Genomic DNA, 21075 nt, shown 5'->3' on the forward strand with positions numbered 1-21075 from the left:
CACCGTAGAGCACCTTGACCTCTGCAGGGTGGCATGGCGCGAGGGGGCGCTTTGGGAACCAGTTGGTGGATTATTCGGTCTGGCCCTGCCTCTACCCCTGGCCACCCCAGTGGCTCGGCCTGTGCCCACACCCTGACTTGGGCCTCCGCGTCCTCGCCCGCGTCCACGTCCTATAGGCCTACCCCTCAGCATGGTGTATTAGCAGTAGTGCAGAAACAGAACGCTGTAATTAAATGTGCCGCTTATTGGCCTGTGGTTGGAGGCTGACTTCGTTTACGGAACCCCAGGAAATAATTTGGCGCAAGCCTGCTGTAACACTTAGCTGGCTGCATATTTATTTGGAGAAATACTACCCCCAGCAGACACGGACCCAGAACACTGAGCACAGTGACAGGCAGGCCAAATAGATTTTTTTCAAATGTTTTTTTCAAAAGGACCACTGCGTATATTCAATCTATAATATGTGTCTTCTGGCCCTGCCTACACAATTCTGTACCTGATGTGTGTGTCACGGAACTGCAGTGTTGCACTGTTATTAACTGCAACAGACCAGTGATTTCAGAGCCAGGAAAGAATTTGGCGCAAGCCTGCTGTAACACTTAGCTGGCTGCATATTTATTTGGAGAACGACTACCCCCAGCAGACACGGACCCAGAACACTGAGCACAGTGACAGGCAGGCCAAATAGATATTTTTCCAATATTTTTTTCAAAAGGACCACTGCGTATATTCAATCTATAATATAGGTCTTCTGGCCCTGCCTCACCACCACTACTGGCCCTGGACTATGTATAATTACTGCAGGGCGCAATGCTCTGCACGGCCGATATACCAAAAAAAAAAGTGCAACACTGCTAAAAGCAGCCTCCACAGTACTGCACACGGTTAGATGTGGCCCTAAGAAGGACCGTTGGGGTTCTTGAAGCCTACAATAACTCCTAACGCTCTTCCTGCCTCCACACTTCTGTCCCTGGACTATTACTGCAGGGCGCAATGCTCTGCACGGCCAATATACCAAAAAAAAAAAAATGTGCAACACTGCTAAAAGCAGCCTCCACAGTACTGCACACGGTTAGATGTGGCCCTAAGAAGGACCGTTGGGGTTCTTGAAGCCTACACTAACTCCTAACACTCTCTCTATAACAGCTCCGGCACCAACAGCACTGTCCCTCAGCTATCTCACAACGCATCTGAGGCGAGCCGCGGGAGGGGCCGATTTTTATACTCGGGTGACACCTGATCTCCCCAGCCACTCACTGCAGGGGGGTGGTATAGGGCTTGAACGTCGCAGGGGGAAGTTGTAATGCCTTCCCTGTCTTTCTATTGGCCATAAAAGCGCGCTAACGTCTCAGAGAGGAAAGTGAAAGTAACCCGAACATCGCGTGGTACTCGTCACGAGTAACGAGCATCTCGAACACGCTAATACTCGAACGAGCATCAAGCTCGGACAAGTACGTTCGCTCATCTCTATTTATAAACTGCTATCAGACATAAAACTCTTCTGCCTCTCATCTATGCCATCTCAACTTTTACATACCTAAATATCACTGCACAGTAAGAGAAGTGAAGCTAATCATATCCTAATTAATTTTTAATGATGGCAAATGCAGATAGCAGTTTACCAAGGGACCAGATAGGAAACACGGTACGAAACATCAAGAGTATATCTGGCAAACTATCAATTTGTTCAGAATCCCAATTATACTTAACTACTAGAGATGAGCGAGCGTACTCGGATAAGCACTACTCGCTCGAGTAATTGGCTTTATCCGAGTATCGCTGTGCTCGGGTCTGAAGATTCGGGTGCCGCTGCGGCTGACAGGTGAGTCGCAGCGGGGAGCAGGGGAGAGCGGGCGGGAGAGAAGGAGAGAAAGATCTTACCTCCGTTCCTCCCCGCTCTCCCCTGCAGCTCCCCGCTCCGTGCCGGCACCCGAATCTTCAGGGACGAGCACAGCGATACTCGGATAAAGCAAATTACTCGAGCGAGTAGTGCTTATCCGAGTACGCTCGCTCATCTCTATTAACTACTAAGTAACAGGGCTGAGAACTACATATATAGGGAGTATAAATGAGTAGATAAAGTGGCGCATCTAGAAGACCACCCCTGATCTAGGCCAGATGATAATGAGATTTCAGGGCACTTACATACTATGTATTTTTGCCCTCATTTTTGAGAATACAGGTGTCTACAGGGGACTGCTGGAACCAGATTCTCTCCCTATTCATAGTGACTAACAGAGGTGTAGCTAGGCTTTCCGTACCCAAGGGCAAAGAATCAGTTTGGCACAACCCCACCCATCCTCGAAACTTTAGTCTTTACTTCCAGGTGCAATCTCTTTTTTTTAAAAAACTGGTTTATAAGCTGGTAATAGACGGAAAACTCTTCTGCCTCTCATCTATACCATCTCAACTTTTACATACCTAAATATCAGACATGCCAGCTCTGTTCTGGGTAAACTGTAGTTGGGTTAAATTACTAGGCTGGTGCCCCCCCTATTCAGTCTTGACTGCACCTGGGGCACATGCCCCGCCAGCTCCCCCCTAGCTATACCCTTGTGACTAATCATTATGTATATCCATATATATCTAATATAGATCCCAGGATAAGATCAAGAATAGTGTAGGCCTCTGTGCAAAACATGTATGGGAGGGGGGCTTTTTAAGTTTGGGAAGCAGAAAAATTAAGCAATTTGCATAAAGGGAGGAATGCATCATCCTGGTAATTTTTTATGCTACTTTTTTAGCATTTTTTTTTATCTTGTGCAGTTTAACCTGATACAGGCCTAGCACTGTAAATAAAGGGTGCAGGGTCCTGGGATTTAATTCTGTGTCATTGTAAAAATATGGCGCAGGATTAAAGCTCCTGCTCCTGTAATTTAGCAGGAGCAGGTTGGGTCCTCAGTTCACTGTGACAGCCAAAGACTCGAAGACTCAGTTTTTTTACTGCCTCTGTCTTCTTTTTTGCAGGCTACATACCACTTAACGAATGCTATGCAGAGAATAGAGAAAGTAGAAGTGCCATTTCTGGTATTTGACCAGGCAATCAACCCCTTGGCATGACAGAGCTGCTGGGCCTTAGCAGGACCTGATCAGCTATAGGGACTATTGTTACTATAGGGGAATGTTTTCCCCTGTAGCTTGAGCTCCAATGGATGCGGCTCCTATAAATGTCCCAGTTACAGTGGAAAACTGCGAAATACAGGAAAAAAAAATTATAATGTGAATGTCCCCCAGAGATTTTATATGATGTAATGGGGCTATAGATGTTAAAAGATAGTTACAAAAATAAGTTAAAAATTATAGAAAAAATAAAAATATTAAATAAAAAAAAAAGAAAACGACCCACCACCCACGCCAAGCTAAATAGTTGCCATATCCACTCTGTAATCCAAGACTATACAAATTATATATGGAAACATCCAAAATAAAATGGAGAACCTATTCCTGTACTTTATTTTAGCACAAATATACTAATTTTAAAATTAAAAACTATAAATTTTTAGAAAAAATCTTTTTTTTTGTACACATTACAGACTTACGCACATGGGCGTATATCATCTGAGTTTTCACGCCCTGCCGATATACTCTGCCCCTCTGATGCATTGGCTTACAATGCATCAGTGCACAGGGGCATATTTCCACAACGTAAAAGCATCTGACCAGTGGCAGCTGCATAGATTCCTATGAGAGCCTATGCTAGCTGCCGGAGAAGGGAGGAGGGAGGGAGTTTAGCAGCGTGACTGCTAAACTTCCTCTCCCTTGTCTTCTCCTCTCAGCACTTTGCCGCTGTTTGCAATGGGAGGGGGTGCGAGAGGGGTGGAGCTAAGTCTCTCCCCTCCCATTGCTGGCTGCAGACAAGGGGTGGGAGCTTAGCTCCACCCCCACTCCCTCCTATTGCAAACACCTGGAGGGGAGGAGAGAGGAGGTGACCCGACGAGGGGGAGGGAAGGGGAAATGTCGACCCAGGGCCCCTTGGCCCTGGCGTCTATGCGGGACATGCCTGTAAATCGCATACCGCCATGTAAATGGGGCTTGACTCTAATAAAACAAAAATGAAAAAAGGTATTAAAAAATAGCCCCACATGTCATGAAAAAACACAGCAAAAATAACTTTGGTAGCTGAAGAAAAAAAAATAGTGCCATAAAACCACCACCAAATTGTCTCTTAGGCCTGAAACATCCTGGTCTTTAAAGGCTTAAATAGTGACAAATTCTTATCAAACCCACATCCTTCTCTAGACACTTTTGAAACGTGGCGTGAGGGGGGTAACATTTGTTCTTTTTTTGGTGAAAATCAATAGTAAATTTGTTTACATAAATTTACATTAAAGAGGTGTAACACCTGGAATAAATGTGCCCTACAGTCCTTTCACTGCTGTTTTTGCCCCTCAGGGCAAGCCAGACAAGATTTTTTTTTGTGCCCGCGCCTTTGTGTGCAAAACAAGTGCGTCTGATAGAATCATCGGTTTCCTATGTAGTGTTCACATGTCCAGCTTTTACAGGTGCAAAATGCTTGCACCTGCAAAAGATAGGATATCCATGACTGGGAAGGTCCGTGCTGTGTGGAAAGAGTCCTAGCGAGAGTCCCCCCACAGTGTTCAGTGATGACGGGTCTGCAGCGGGGATGAAGGAATCGCCTGCCACAGCTGTCATAGCTGTGACAGCTGTGGCAAAGGACCGCAATGCCACCCCATTGCTTTCAATGGGGCTGAAGGCTACTGCCGCCAGGACCATTTAAAGCAATGAGATGCAGGCAACCCCTGCAGTAATTTTCGGGGAAGGGCTGCTCATAACAGGCTTATATTTCAGTTTCTGAAACACGGACAGCTAAAGATGTGCCAAATTTATTTAGAGACGCATTTTCTTGCACCATATTTTGGCTGTAAGTGAATCTTCCCCACTGAGTTCAATAGTTGTACTGCATAATCTTGCTTTCTAAGGGCTCATTCACACGAGTGTGCGTTTTGCGTACGCATAATACGTTCATATTCATGGAATTTGAAGCGGAAAAACAGTGCGCACCTAAACAAGATTGGACATAGCTGCGCGTTTTGCAGGAGTTAATGGAAACTCTTGCGCTGCCAATAGCCTCCCCACTGCTTACAGCAAGATATTTAAAAGATACTCCTGGTCAGAAACACCTTTTAAATGTCCTGCTGTTAACCCCTTAGTCCTCGCGGGGATGAGGGGACTCCCAGGGGGTTCCGTTAATCCCCGCGGGGAGTCCCCTCATCACTGAACACTGTGACAGCACTGTCACAGTGTTTAGTGATGAAAGGACTGCAGCGGGGATGAAAGAATCAATGAATGGTTGAGGGCTGCTTCTGATTGGTAACAGCTCTCAGCCAATCAGAGGCAGCGCTTTCTGGAGGCGGGGATTTTTCAATCCCCGGCTACCAGAATACAGAAGAAGACTGCCGGGGATGAGGAGAAGATCTGATTAGTGCTTCTAGGTGAGATACCTTTTTTTACAGCTAGGGATGATTTTTGGGGTAGGGCTTATATTTCAAGACACCGAAAATTATCACTGTGGTAGATGCCTTCGTCCCAGGCGATCAGCTATTGATGACCTATCCAGAGGATGGCCATCAAGACAAGTAGCCATGAAAACACCTCTAAGCTGGTTTAAGGGATTGGATGGTGGAGGTCTCTAAATGGTGGAGACATTGCCCCTTTTGCCTATGTTATAAGCTGGCATTGATTCCTCTCCATAGAAGCTGGGTCTCATGACAATGAGTAATGAGGCAGTATTCAAAACAAGCCATCATTTTTACAACATGCTCATTTTCTATGTGTTATCTCACGTAGCCCATCCTTGTGAACATATATGTACAGCAATATGTGGATAGGGTGTATACAGTGGATAGTGTAAACAATGCTTTTCAGCTATTCAAATGGATTGAAAGACTGGAGAAACTATACCATCCCCCGACCCGCTCAACCCCCAGGTGTCTCCACACACTGTTTGGGTGCTCTCCTTAAGGAGACACAACACCCCTCTTGACCCACATCATAGGCCTCTCACAGACTAAGCCAGAAACCTACTGTACACTAATGAGGGGTAAACACCCCGAAACAGCCGTCTGTGTATGGTTCTCTGGCTTCCTATTACCAATCATTGTTAAGAATTTTTAGAAAGTCACACTGATTTGCAGGAATGCTACCATCCAATAGGGGGTGCTGCAGAGGTATTTTTCCATCTTCCTTATTTAAACATAGTAGAAAACGCAGTTGGAACTAGTCTAACCGCCTTTGCAACAAGAAAAAACCCTTGCTCATTCACAGTTGTATACTATAGAAAGAAAGAAAAGCAATAAATCTGTTGACAGCTGCTTGCTGATGGTTTCCAGTTTAAAAAAATTATAGTTTTTTTCCACACTGTAAAGAATTAAATGAACTTCAGAGCCGCTATATTCTACATTTGCCAACTATAGAGCCAATACTAATCAAAGATGGAGCTTCACTCTTTGACATTGAATGACTGGCACTGCAGCAGATGAAGTGTTGATCAATGGGACTGGTAGATAAATAGAGTTATTGGGCAGTTGGGTATCGCTGGCTTTTACTAACTTTGTAATTGGGTGGATTACACCTTGGGTTGAGTTCAGCAGAACAGCAAACTAAGCTGGAATACAACTGGATGTGTGTCTAATTTGATTTCCTGGCAGCTGGTAAGGGTACAGCCTGTTTTGCCAATGTCCTGCTCATCTGTGGTTCTGGATCACTGTAACTTGGCAGAGAACCTGCGCGCTGGTCCCTCCATTATCTCTAATAGTGCTGCCAACATGTATTTTTCTTAATTTGTTGTATCCATTTTACAACCTTTCCTATGACAATAATCTTATACTGGGCTAAGTAATTTACAATCCTCCTGCCAAGTCAGCTGCCCACGGGAGAGTAGAGGGAAGGGTTGTTAGTTACTTACAGAATGTAATGAGATAAAATAGCTAACCGATTCCTATTGCATTCCGAGTGCGGTCCCACACACAAGTACCTTCGGAAATTGCAGGGAAAGTAAGGCAATTTGCAATATAGCATTACTATGGTTATTTCATAGACCCGCTGTCTGGGAAAATGACAAAATAGAGCATTACACTTTGTGCTTTGTGCTGACTAAAAGCAATCAGGAGCCGTATGAGTGGCAGAAACAGCAAGATTAAAGTGCTGGGAGTCCTGGGAAAGTGATTCTCTGGTGAGGGTCTCTCCGCACGTGTGGGGACTACTTAGCTGTGTTTGGTTTTGAAAAGTGGTTGGCATTGACTATGATACAGTATACAAAGTATATTCGCCAGCTTCCTGGAGAGAGATTATCGGGTCAGGTAAAAGAAAGAGATTTTATGGAGGGGTGAATGTGGACAACCTTCAATTGGGAAAGAATACTTTAAAAAAGATCTATGATTATTATTAAAACCAGCTTGTATACACGTTTCGAGGTTTGGGAGCCTCTTCCTCAGTACTTGCTGAGGTTACACATCTACAGATACACAGTTAGCATCTTTAGACGTGTAACTCTGTTTTTCTTAAGAAGTAGAGGACAGAAGAACTGGGCCTGTCTACGTTTTTTGTGGATAGTAAAAAAGAATGGCATACAGAAGTAAAATAATGGGCACATGGACCGCATACATATTGTGAAAAACATCTGTTTTTTGCAAATGCAACACATTTTTATGCTACTCTTTGTTGGATTTCCAATACCCTTATAAGCCTCCAGCACACCAGCAATGAATTAACATGGATAGTACTAGAGATGAGCGAGTATACTCACTAAGGCACATTACTCGAGCGAGTAGTGCCTTAGCCGAGTATCTCCCCGCTCGTCTCTAAAGATTCGGGGGCCGGCGCCGCTGACAGGTGAGTTGCGGCGGGGAGCAGGGGGGAGCGGGGGTGAGAGAGAGAGATCTCCCCTCCGTTCCTCCCCGCTCTCCCCCACCGCTTCCCGCCGGCCCCCGAATCTTTAGAGACAAGCGGGGAGATACTCGGCTAAGGCACTACTCGCTCGAGTAATGTGCCTTAGCGAGTATACTCGCTCATCTCTAGATAGTACACATCCACATTAGAGCCTATGGTGCTAAGCAGATTGACATTTTGTACTGATGTACTACTATTCCTGTCCGGATCACAGGCAAGCAATAGGACATGCAAATCAATGTCTACATACTGTGTCCGTTGTGAGTTGTGCCTGAGCCTCTTGGACACAACTTGCACACATGAGAAGTGTGCACCCAGCCATATTCTATGTACTATCTATCCAAGCTAGAGTGAGTGGACCTGTTCTGATTAGTAGTGGACCGGAGAAAGTACTTGGCAGCATTACATGTAGGCTAGATCCACACTTGCATAAAAAAATCTTGTCCATGTTACATTCAGAAAAAAATGATGTTTTGCCATCAGTATGCGGTTTGCGTATCCATTTTTTTTTACTTCCGTATATCATCCGTTTTTCATGTCCACAAAAATAAAACTTGAAACAGGCCCAATTCTCTATTTCTGCATCTCGTAAGAAAAAAGGAGGGCGGATGGACTGCATCTAAATGCTGTCTGCTTTTATTTCTTTTCAATCTCTGAATGAGCAAGTCTCGTCCACAAATCACATTAGAATACTGCGTGTCATGGGGTTTTTTCTTGCAATCTATGTGTCCGTGTAAAACGAAAACGGAGTCTCTTGCCAAATTAATTGATAAGGGCTGTGTGACATCTGAGTCTAGTCCATTTTTTACTCAAATAGCACACAGACAGAAAAATGCTAGTGTGCCAGAGGACATGGTCTGCTGAACAAATGGCATCAGGAGGGGTGGACTTGGCTAACATAAGTTGGCGGGGAGGTGGGTAAGAAGTGGGTAAGAGATTGTTATAGCCAATAACCCAGACCAGGAGGATTATGTTAATTTTCCTATGAGGCCTCCACCTCTGCCATTTATCTTCTGACGACCAACTTGAGACATAATAAACTTTATAATATCATTATAATAGCCATGCCTGAATGGGGAAAGCAAAAACGAATATTAGATGTGCTATCATTAAATGGGTTGTCTGGTCTAAAAGAACACTTTCAAATAGCTTACTTGCAAATTCTGCATTCCATTTCCTCATTCAAGGCCTTCATCTACCAGCCAGAGTGGCTACAAAGATAGTCATACACTTTCGCATACCCAGTTTTGTCAGCCTCAGGGCTTATTCACACGAGCGTATATCGGCTGCCGTTTTCACGGCTGGCCGATGTACGCTACCATCTGATGCATTGGATTCCAATGCATCAGATCACACAGCGTAAAATCGCCCGGCCAGCCAATATAGCGCCGGGCAGCAAAGATAGTCCTGGAACTATCTTCCCGGCCGGAATTGGTTGGCCGCTTCATAGGCTCCAATAGGTGCCAATGACAGCGGCCAGAGAAGGGAGTTGGGAGGGAGTTTAGTAGTGTGACTCCTGCTCTCTTCTTTTCTCCGGCTGTTTGCAATGGGAGTGGACGGGGTGGGGGCGTTGCTAAGCTCCGCCTCATCCCCTCCAATTGCTGGCTGCAGACAAGAGACAGGAAGGCCCACATCCCATCACCTCCCACTGCAAACAGCCAGAGAGGAGGAGAAAGCCAGAGAGTCGGCGAGGGGGAGGGAAGGAGGAGACGGCTTAGCAAAGCTAAACAGTCTCCCCCTGCCTAATGGCATGGCGGCCTCGGTGTATATGTGATGGGCCATTGCTGACTGAGTGGATGCACAAATGTTAGATTTGTGTGCCTGTTCACACATTTTTACAGTGCCTGAGGGAGCTTGTAAAAACGCCTGCCGCCATGTAAAAGGTACCTCACCTTGACCTAGCCGCACAATTGAAGGGAGGTTTTGTAGGTAGAATGTACAGAACAGGCTGTAGGCTATTGCAAAATGCTAAAAATTGTCTAGTCTACATGTTAAAAGAAAAAAAATTTGCATAGTATTTAATGGCTCACTCAGACGAGTGTTTTTTTCTTTTTTTGCATGCCTATTGGGGCTAAACAAATGTGCTCCACTGATGTGCAAAAAGTGTGTGACCAAAGCTCCATTCTATTTTTTACATGTGTGTGGAGCGGCTGTGCTTGTAAAAGTGCAGCTGCTCCACAAAGATCCCCTCATCACTGAACACTGTGACAGCACTGTCACAGTGTTCAGCGATGAGAGGACTGCAGTGGGGATGAAAGAATCCCCTGTCACAGCTGTGGCAGAGGAGTGCGATACCATTCCATTGCTTTCAATGGAGCCAGCACTGCTGCCGCCCCATTGACAGCAATGGGATGAAGGCAACTCTTGTAGCGATGATTTTCGGGGAAAGGCTTGAAATATAAGCCCTTCCCTGAAAATCATCACTAGCTATAGAAAAAAATGTTTTTACTCGCCTAGAAGCGCTGAATTCAATAAATGGCTGTGCGCTGCCTCTGATTGATTACAGCGCTCAGCCAATGAGAAGCAGCACTTTTTGGAGGCAGGGATTTCGCAATACCTGGACACCAGAATACAGAAGAAGACTGTTGGGGAAGTGGAGAAGAGACAGACAGCACTTCTAGGTGAGTTAACTTTTTTTTTCTACAGCTAGGGATGATTTTGGGGTAGGGCTTATATTTCAAGCCAGTGAACGGACAAACTTTCATTCGTTGCACATATGAAACGTTGCCCGTTCACACGTTTTCCGCTCATGCAGGGGTTTTTTTGTGCACATAGACGCGCAAAAAAACCACACTCGTCTGAATGAGGCCTAAGAGGGCCAATTACTACGGCATTCACACTTACACACTCACTTATGTATGCTTTATGTTGCTTTTATCTGTAATACTCCTGCTCCTCCTCTGCTTGGAAAGTGTAGGTACTCTTTAAGAAGAGGGGGATAGGGCCTACAAACATGGGCCTTCCTCTTCAAGTTTTAGAGTACAAGAGCCTCATAGCAAATACAGGAGCTAGCAGAGCATGGGGAACAAGGTCTCCTATTTTTCCGAGTGTAAAGTTAGAGGGATCTTTTTTCCCCCCAGATATCACACTGATTAAATACGAGAAGGACGGAATGACTAGAGAGGACAGTGGGTGGAATTTTCCATTACCGTTAAATAGAGCAGTGAATCTCTTTCGAAAACCATGGTACTGGTTTCAAATAATACCGAGAACTTTCTATCAAATCCTCCAATGGTCCATTCACTTCTAAATAACACAAATTTTTAGACCAACGCTTCGCGGTATTCAATATGCTCATTTTCGGTTTAAGTGTTTCCAAGACAACCATCTATATCTCAATGCTTTCTTCTTTGAGGTGCTGCAAATGTTAAAGAAACAGTAAAAAAGAATAACCGAACCTCGAATGTGTTACAGCTAAGTAATTTTAAATATCCTAAAGCACTGATATTTCTGGGCCACCAGAGGTGACGAACATGGGTCGTGATGAAGCCTGTTTGCGCCTTAATGAACAACTAATTTTTTTGTTTTTTCATTGGGGCATTTCTAGAGAAATAACTCTAAGGGCTTAGTCACATGGGCGTTTTTAAGCACAATTTTTTGTGCGCAAAACTGATGTGAACAAAAAAAAATCGCTTGACCGAGGCCGGCGTAACGGCTGGAAAAAATGCTGCTAGCAAAGTTTATCAGTCCAAAGGGCTCGGTCACACAAGTGTTTTTACACTCAAAAAGAGCGCTGCCTGCTATCCTCTGCCACAGCTGAATTGAATTTATGAATGGGTGAGTGAGTGCTGCCTCTGATTGGCTGAGCGCTGTGACCAATCAGAGGCAGCCCATTCAGCAGGCGGGGATTTTAAATTCCCGCCTGCTGAATACTACTGAAAGTTCCTGAGCAGAGCTGGGTGGACGCGGCTGAGCCCCGGCAGCTGCAAAAAGGTGAGAATATATATTTTTATTTTTTTCGGATGCTTTTCAGGGAAGGGCTTATATTTGAAGCCCTTCCCCGAAAATTAATACAGCAATTGCCGGCAGCCCATTGCTTTCAATGGAGCCGGCTGTATTGCTGGCTCCATTAAATTCAATGGGAGAACATTGTTCTCCTCTGCCACAGCTGTGACAGCTGTGACAGAGGAGAACGATCTTTAGTATATGTTCTCAATGGGGTCGGCGCTGCTGCCGCCGGCCCCATAGAGTGCACATAAACGAACACCGATTTGCGCAGAACGTAGTTACATGCATTCTGCAAATCGTTGTGTCATATAATTTGCGGCCCATCCGCATAAAAAACGGACATGTGACCAGTCCCATTGCAAAGCATTGGGTATATATAGATGCGGATCGCACACATGTGACTAAGCCCTAAGAATTAATTTTTCAGTCCACGTAGCCATACAAGGGCTTGTTTTTTTTAATGTCATCATTTTTGGGTACATATAATGTATTGTATAACCTTTATAAAAAAAAAATTAGTGGTATTGGGGAAAAAATAAATTCTGCTATTTGTTTTTTGGATTTTATTTTCTGGCGTTCAATGTGCAAAATAAATAATCTGATGATAACATTTTCTGGGTGATACCATGTTTATATAGCTTTTTACGTTTTGCTATTTTTGTACACAAAAAACACTTTTTCCATCGATGGAGCTCTATGAGGGCTTGTTTTTTGGGAATGAACTCTAGTCCTTATCCAATTTTTGGGAACATATAACATTTTGATTACTTTTTATTCTATTCTCAACAAAATCTGCAATTCTGGCATGTTTTTTCTTTTTTACCGCCATTCACTGTGCAGTATAAATAATAAATTAAATCTGAAGACCAGTATGATTATATCAATATCAAATTTATATAGTTGGGGGTTTTTGCTACTTCTTTAATGCTTTTTCTTTTTTTTTTTTAAGTATTTTTTTTTTTATTGCTGCATTGAAAGACCCCTAGCATTTTTCTTTTTCTGTCAATCGTGCATTAAAAGGGTTTTTTTTTTCTGGGGGCGGGGGGGGGGGGGGGGGGAGGAGGAGGGGGGAGGTTAATTGTTCTTTTTAATGGTACCATTTGTTGATCTATGCAACATTTTGGTCAATTCTATTTTGTTTTTCGTAAGACGAATTAGCCTTTTGCGCCACATTTATTGTATTTTTTTTCATGGCGTCCACCGTGTGGGTTAAATAATGTACTAACTTTTTTCTTTGGGTTTTTACAAATGCAGTGATACCACGTGTGATTTTTTTTTCTTATTTATATTGTTAAGAGGGAAAGGTAGGGTTTTGATGTGTTTATTTATTTTTTTATACTTTAACTTTTTATTTTTGTCCCACTGGGGGACTTGAATATCACCATATTTTAGCATTCTTCTAATACACTATTATATTTCTTTATAACAGTGTGTTACAAACCCTATGAAGCTCAGCCAGAGGCTGAGCCCCAAAGGCCACCATAGCTGGAAGACTCGGAGGCCATATTCAAGCCTTCAGGTACCATAGCAACCCATTGGGACCCCGCGATCACATTACAGGGGTCCAATGGGCGAGAGAGGAAACCTGCTCCCTGTCAGCGTTTTACATGCCACAGGTCTCACTGACAGTGGCATGTAAAAGGTTAAACATTGGCTCCGTGGTTTCTTCAGTCCCCGCTGTTAGAGCAGCTGCCATGCTGTTATCCGACAGCCGAGCACCTGTTCCTTCCTGGCATAAGTCAACAATTTGCAATAAGATGTATATTATAATTCCCTTATAGGGAAAACAAAATTGGGTTTTCTAAACTAGACAAACCCTTTAACCCCTTAATGACTGCCCATACGTCTTTTTACGACAGCCATTTAGGGGCTTTATTCTGATGCATTGACTTTTGACGGAACTGCATCAGAAGCTTGTCGTGGGTCTCCATGCCAGGGAGGAGCGGGTGCTCGGCTGTCAGATAACAGATAACGAATCCCTGGTGTTTAACTTTTTACATGCCGCTTTCCATTGAAGGGAATGTTGACTTATGCAGACAAATAAACGATGAGAGAAATTTATCCATTGAAGGGAATGAGGCTGAGCTGCCATACCAGACACAACCTGTGGACCGCTGTGGTGCTGTTTTAAAAGAAGTAGGCAGCCATGCATTTCTAATCCTATACAACCCTGTAAAAGGTAGAACATGTTCCCATGGCATAGTTTTGCTGCAGATTTGATACAAAATTCTCTCCAGTTACATGGCAAATTCACATTCCATTACTTTTAATGGGAATCTGTGCCATTGTTTATGCTTTGTGGATTGTTTTTGCAAGCGTATCTCAAGTCTTCAAAAAGGAAGTGACATGCTACTTCTTGATCCCCGGGGTGAGCAGGGGTGAGCGGGGGGAGGGGAGAAAGATCTCCCCCCCCCCCCAATTCCCCCCGCTCTCCCAGCCGCCCCCCGCCGGCACCCAAATCTTTGCGGACTCGAAAAGGACGATACTCGCTCGAGTATTTGTCCTTACTGAGTATGCTTGCTCATCTCTAATCACCGCCCATACACAGTATGCTGATAGTGCACTCTTGCTGATAGGGGACCTGCACAGAATGTGACCACAGGTCCAGCACACATATAATACAATGCAATTACATATAATCACAAGTTTATAATTCTTATAATTAATCAAATATGTTGCTGAAACAAAGAGATGGTTAAAGCAATTTTAAAAGCAACACACTACAAATAAGGAACTCAACTGCCCAAGGAGGTTCCACCTTCTTACAAGGGTTGCAGTAATTTTGGCAAAAGAGTCTGCTACCTACCAGAAAGCTTGATAAAAAAGCCCTATGGAAAAACCCAGCCAGAGTTTCATAGATGTACACTATCCTACCATAAGTATTTGGACTCCCCAATCAGTAGAATGGATTGTGTCTTATTAGCATGTCCCATGTCCTAAACCATGCTAGGTAAGATGCAGACCCTTGGAGAGGTCAGCCATAGTTTGTGATGAGAATTGCACTTTACTGCCACTGTACACGAGCCGTCCATCAGGAAGCATAATGCATTGGCTTGTCTACAGTGGTGGAAGGAGAGTCATCATTCGAGCAATGGAAGAGTGTTTTATGGAGTGACTAGCTTACCCGTCGCGCATTGCTGCGAAGACAGACAGACATACATTCGTTTTTATATATCTAGATAACGACCAATCACAGCGCAGCTTTTTTAGGTTACCTCAGTGGTATAATATATAACAACCAATCACAGCACAGCTTTGATGTTACCTCAGCTTTATAATATATAACACCCAATCACAGCGCAGCTTATATGTTACCTCAGCAGTATAAAATATAATAACCAATCACAGTGCAGCTTTCATGTTACGTTAGCAGTAAGAGAAATAACAACCAATCACAGCGCAACTTTTATTCTGCCTCAGCAATATAAAAAATAGCAACGAATCACAGCGCAGCATTGATTTTACCTCAGCAGTATAATATATAGCAACCAATCACAGCACAGCTTTTATTTTACCTCAGCATTCTCAATATCCAGGAATTGTCTTGTGATACGTTCAGCGGATGCATCATTTTGTAGTTGAACACGCATCCCGTTACTCGTAATGCCTTTTGCTTTTGTGCTTGAGATGGAAATCAAACGATCTTTGTCTGGGGGGGGCATAACTGTCGACGACGCTCGCACGCGCGCCACCTATCGTAGGATAGTTGTACTATGCCAGTAATCTTCCCAGGAGTGTACTCAACAACTTCCCATTAACTTTTCCTATTTATGACATAATCAATGCTCGTGCCAAATTTCGAGTTTCTATTACATTGGGAAGCGAGAGAATTCGATTTCGTATGTAAAATTTGGACGCTAATTCTTTTGCGCATAGAATTGAATAATCGAGTTGGGACCCATTAACTTTTCCTATTTATGACATAATCAATGCTCATGCCAAATTTCACGTTTCTATGACACCGGAAAGTGAGAAAATTACATTCTGTACGTAAAATTTGGGCGCTACTTCTTTTGCGCATAGAATTGAATAATCGAGTTGGGACCCATTAGCTTTTCCTATTTATGACATAATCAATGCTCGTGCCAAATTTTAAGTTTCTATGACACTGGGAAGCGAGAAAATTACATTCCGCACATAAAATTTCGACGCTAATTCTTTGGCGCATAGAATTGAATAATGGAGTTGGGACCCATCAGCTTTTCCTATTTATGACATAATCAATGCTCGTGCCAAATTTCACGTTTCTATTACATTGGGAAGCGAGAGAATTCGATTCCGTACGTAAAATTTGGACGCTAATTCTTTGGCGCATAGAATTGAATAATCGAGTTGGGACCGATTAGCGTTTCCTATTTATGACATATTCAATGCCCGTGCCAAATTTCACGTTTCTATGACATTGGGAAGTGAGAAAATAACATTCCGTACGTAAAATTTGAACGCTAATTCTTTGGTGTTTACAATTGAATAATCGAGCTGGGACCCATTACCTTTTCCTATTTATGACATAATCAATGCTCATGCCAAATTTCAAGTTTCTATGACATTGGAAAGTGAGAAAATAACCTTCCGTACGTAAAATTTGGACGCTAATTCTTTTGCGCATAATATTGAATAATCGAGTTGGGACCCATTAGCTTTTCCTATTTATAACATAATCAATGTTCGTGCCAAATTTCATGTTTCTACAACATTGGGAAGTGAGAGAATTAGTGGCAATGATGGAAATCGAACGATCTACGTGGGGGGGTCGTAACTGTCGACGACGCACGCATGCGCGCCATTTATCGTAGCATAAATGTACTATGCCTATAATCTTCCCAGGAGTGTACTCAACAACTTCCCAAAGTTTAATGGCGATCGGATGAATGGTGTAGTAGAGCATAAAGGACAAACACACAGACAGACACACACAGACAGACGGACAGACACACATTCAATTTTATATATCTAGATGAATCACGCTATTCCACCTTCACATTAGATGGAACGTACCTGGCTATGGAGGATGCTGCGGACACCTTTTACCTGATTTCGTTCTGCCAACAGGTAAGTACTGCGGAAGTTCCATTATGGTCTGGGGATGATTTACGTGGCATGGTCTCAGTCCGTTGGTTCTAGTGACAAGATCCATGAACATGGAGGTGTACCCTGACATTCTACACAATAATGTGCTGCTGACAATGTGGTAATACTCTGGGAATGGTCGGCCATACTTCCAACAAGACAATGTGCCTTGTCACAGATCCAACACTGTTTTACATTGGTTTGGGGAATATGGAGGTGTAGTGAGCGGGGATCAGTTTGGGGAATATGGATGTGTAGTGAGCGGGGATCAGTTTGGGGAATATGGATGTGTAGTGAGCGGGGATCAGTTTGGGGAATATGGAGGTGTAGTGAGCGGGGATCAGTTTGGGAATATGGATGTGTAGTGAGCGGGGATCAGTTTGGGTTCACGGTAGCTTTAAATTCTAATGCCTAACCGCTCTGCGAAATAGGGTGAAAGGGTTCGAATAAGGCGTGATGATGGCTGTAGTTTGCGACGTCAGCCTGCAGCCAGCCAGAGTGACGGGCAGCTGAGTAGCTGCACCCACACAGGGTCATGCTACAAAGTGTTTCATTGTTGAGGTTTGTAGTCCCTTACCCTGGAGGATGGTGTAGCATGTGGCGTAGTGCAGAAGGAACTCCAGGAGTCAGGGCAAGGGTGAAAAGGGGTAAAACTCACTTTTTTTGAAACTTCAGATGAAATACGGTTACATTGAAAGTAGTCCAATTACTGTCCACAAGCATCCGGAGTTGGGTGACTGGAGAGACCGTCCTCAGCCCAATGCATTGTATCTAGTAGTGAAGATACTGTTCTCTATATCATGCATTTCATCTGGCACTTTCTTTCAGACGTGGGGAAAGGATGTCTCTGTCTTCTATCCAATTTTCTTTCAATCTTCTTTTCTTTCTCTATCTTTTGTTACTTCTGCTAACCTTTCTTAGGCTTTTCGCCACCCTTCCTTCTCACTGCATTAATAACTAAACTCTTTCTCTCTCTGTCTTCTCCTCTTCTCAATAACATTTCCTCTAGCCTGAACTTTCTAGAACGGGGAGGAGCCATTTATAGCCTCTAGGTCCTCCCTGAGCATAGAGCTCTGGGGCTAGACAAGAGCCTAGTCTACCCACTAATTGGGACTTGTTAATCCTTCAGTCATCAAATCCATTCCAGCTCCCATATAATTAAAGTGGTATACACACATTTTCATAAAGCTATAAACATCTATATATATAAAGACGAAAGCCCTCACTGACTCACTGACTGACTCACTCACTGACTCACTGACTGACTCGCCAAAAGTTCTCCAACTTCCCGATGTCGTAGAAACATGAACTTTGGCACAAGCATAGATTATCTCCAAAATAGGAAAAGTAATGGGTCCCAACTCGATTATTCAATTCTAGTGTAAAAGAATTAGCGTCCAAATTTTACGTACGGAATCTAATTCTCTCACTTCCCGGTATCATAGAAACTCGAAATTTGGCACGAGCATTGATTATGTCATAAATAGGAAAAGCTAATGGGTCCCAACACGATTATTTAATTCTAGCGCAAAAGAATTGGCGTTGAAATTTTACACGCGGAATGTAATTTCTTCACTTTCCGGTGTCATTGAAACAGGAAATTTGGCACGAGCATTGATTATGTCATAAATAGGAAAAGTTAATGGGTCCCAACTCCATTATTCAATTCTATACGCAAAAGAATTGGCGTCCAAATTTTACGTGCGGAATGTAATTTTCTCACTTTCCGGTGCCATAGAAACTTAAGATTTGGCACGAGCATTGATTATGCCATAAATAGGAAAAGCTAATGGGTCTCAACCTAATTATTCAATTCTATGCGCAAAAGAATTAGCGTCCAAATTTTACGTGCGGAATGTAATTTTTTCACTTTCTGGTGTCATAGAAACGGGAAATTTGGCACGAGCATTGATTATGTCATAAATAGGAAAAGGTAATGGGTCCCAACTCGATTATTCAATTCTAGCGCAAAAGAATTGGCGTCGAAATTTTACGTGCGGAATGTAATTTCTTCACTTTCCGGTGTCATAGAAACGGGAAATTTGGCACGAGCATTGATTATGTCATAAATAGGAAAAGCTAATGGCTCCCAACTCCATTATTCAATTCTATGCGCAAAAGAATTAGCGTCCAAATTTTGCGTACGGAATCTAATTTTCTCACTTTCCGGTGTCATAGAAACGGGAAATTTGGCACGAGCATTGATTATGTCATAAATAGCAAAGGCTAATGGGTCCCAACTCCATTATTCATTTCTATGCGCAAAAGAATTAGCGTCCAAATTTTACGTACGGAATCTAATTTTCTCACCTTCCGGTGTCATAGAAATGTGAAATTTGGCACGAGCATTGATTATGTCATAAATAGGAAAAGCTAATGGGTCCCAACTCGATTATTCAATTCTATGCGCAAAAGAATTAGCGTCCAAATTTTACGTGCGGAATGTAATTTTCTCACTTTCCGGTGTCATAGAAACGGGAAATTTGGCACGAGCATTGATTATGTTATAAATAGTAAAAGCTAATGGGTACCAACTCCATTATTCATTTCTATGCGCAAAAGAATTAGCGTCCAAATTTTACTTGCGGAATGTAATTTTCTCACTTTCCGGTGTCATAGAAACGGGAAATTTGGCACGAGCATTGATTATGTCATAAATAGGAAAAGCTAATGGGTCCCAACTCGATTATTCAATTCTATGCGCAAAAGAATTAGCGTCCAAATTTTACGTGCGGAATGTAATTTTCTCACTTTCCGGTGTCATAGAAACGGGAAATTTGGCACGAGCATTGATTATGTCATAAATAGGAAAGCCTAATGGGTCCCAACTCCATTATTCAATTCTATGCGCAAAAGAATTAGCGTCCAAATTTTACGTGCAGTATGTAATTTTCTCACTTTCCGGTGTCATAGAAACGGGAAATTTGGCACGAGCATTGATTATGTCATAAATAGGAAAAGCTAATGGGTCCCAACTCCATTATTCAATTCTATGCGCAAAATAATTAGCGTCCAAATTTTACGTGCGGAATGTAATTTTCTCACTTTCCGGTGTCATAGAAACGGGAAATTTGGCACGAACATTGATTATGTCATAAATAGGGAAAGCTAATGGGTCCCAACTCCATTATTCAATTCTATGCGCAAAAGAATTAGTGTCCAAATTTTACGTATATAATCCAAATCTCTCACTTCCTAATGTCATAGAAACATGAAATTTGGCACAAGCATTGATTATGTCATAAATATGAAAAGTTAATGGGTCCCAACTCGATTATTCAATTCTAAGCGCAAAAGAATTAGTGTCCAAATTTTATGTACGTAATCTAATTCTCTCACTTCCTGATGTCATTTTATATGAAGGAAACATCGCATGGTTACCTCCACGTGGTGTTTCCTGGGTAACGCAGAGAACTATGAAAAATGGTAAACATATGTTTTTCCTCAGTATCTCTTAAGTAACCATGACTTCATAAGATTTTCCATGGGACCACCAGATAAACACCAGTACCAAATTAACTCGGGCGAAGCCGGGTATATCAGCTAGTATTAGAGATGAGCGAGCACCAAAATGCTTGGGTGCTCGTTACTCGAGACGAAATTATCGCGATGCTCGAGGGTTCGTTTCGAGTAACGAACCCCATTGAAGTCAATGGGCAACCCGAGCATTTTTTTATATCGCCGATGCTCGCTAAGGTTTTCATTTGTGAAAATCTGGGCAATTCAAGAAAGTGATGGGAACGACACAGCAACGGATAGGGCAGGCGAGGGGCTACATGTTGGGCTGCATCTCAAGTTCCCAGGCCCCACTATTAAGCCATAGAAGCGGCAAGAGTGGGCCCCCCTACCAACAATTTTTACTTCTGAAAAGCCCTCATTAGCAATGCATACCTTAGCTATGCACCACACTACCTCCCACAAAGCACAATCACTGCCTGCATGACACTCCGCTGCCACTTCTTCTGGGTTACATGCTGCCCAACCCCCCACCCCCTGCATGACCCAGTGTCCACAGCGCGCACCAAATTGTCCCTTCGCAGCCTTCAGCTGCCCTCATGCCACGCCACACTCATGTCTATTTATAAGTGCGTCTGCCATGAGGAGGAACCGCAGGCACACACTGCAGAGAGTTGGCACGGCTAGGCAGCG

General features: G+C 43.2%; 1 protein-coding gene across 1 annotated transcript in view; it reads right to left on the reverse strand.

Annotated features, from left to right (window-relative positions):
• Nucleotides 1–17920, reverse strand: part of LOC136577079 (protein ELFN1-like) — a 31642-nt gene extending 13722 nt beyond the window's left edge. Inside the window, exon 1 of the mRNA XM_066576791.1 lies at nucleotides 17585–17920. The gene's annotated coding sequence lies outside the window, so the exon portion shown is untranslated. The remainder of the gene's footprint in view (nucleotides 1–17584) is intronic.
• Nucleotides 17921–21075: the final 3155 nt, after the last annotated feature.

This window comes from Eleutherodactylus coqui, chromosome 8 (assembly GCF_035609145.1).
Source record: "Eleutherodactylus coqui strain aEleCoq1 chromosome 8, aEleCoq1.hap1, whole genome shotgun sequence".
Classification (NCBI taxonomy): domain Eukaryota; kingdom Metazoa; phylum Chordata; class Amphibia; order Anura; family Eleutherodactylidae; genus Eleutherodactylus; species Eleutherodactylus coqui.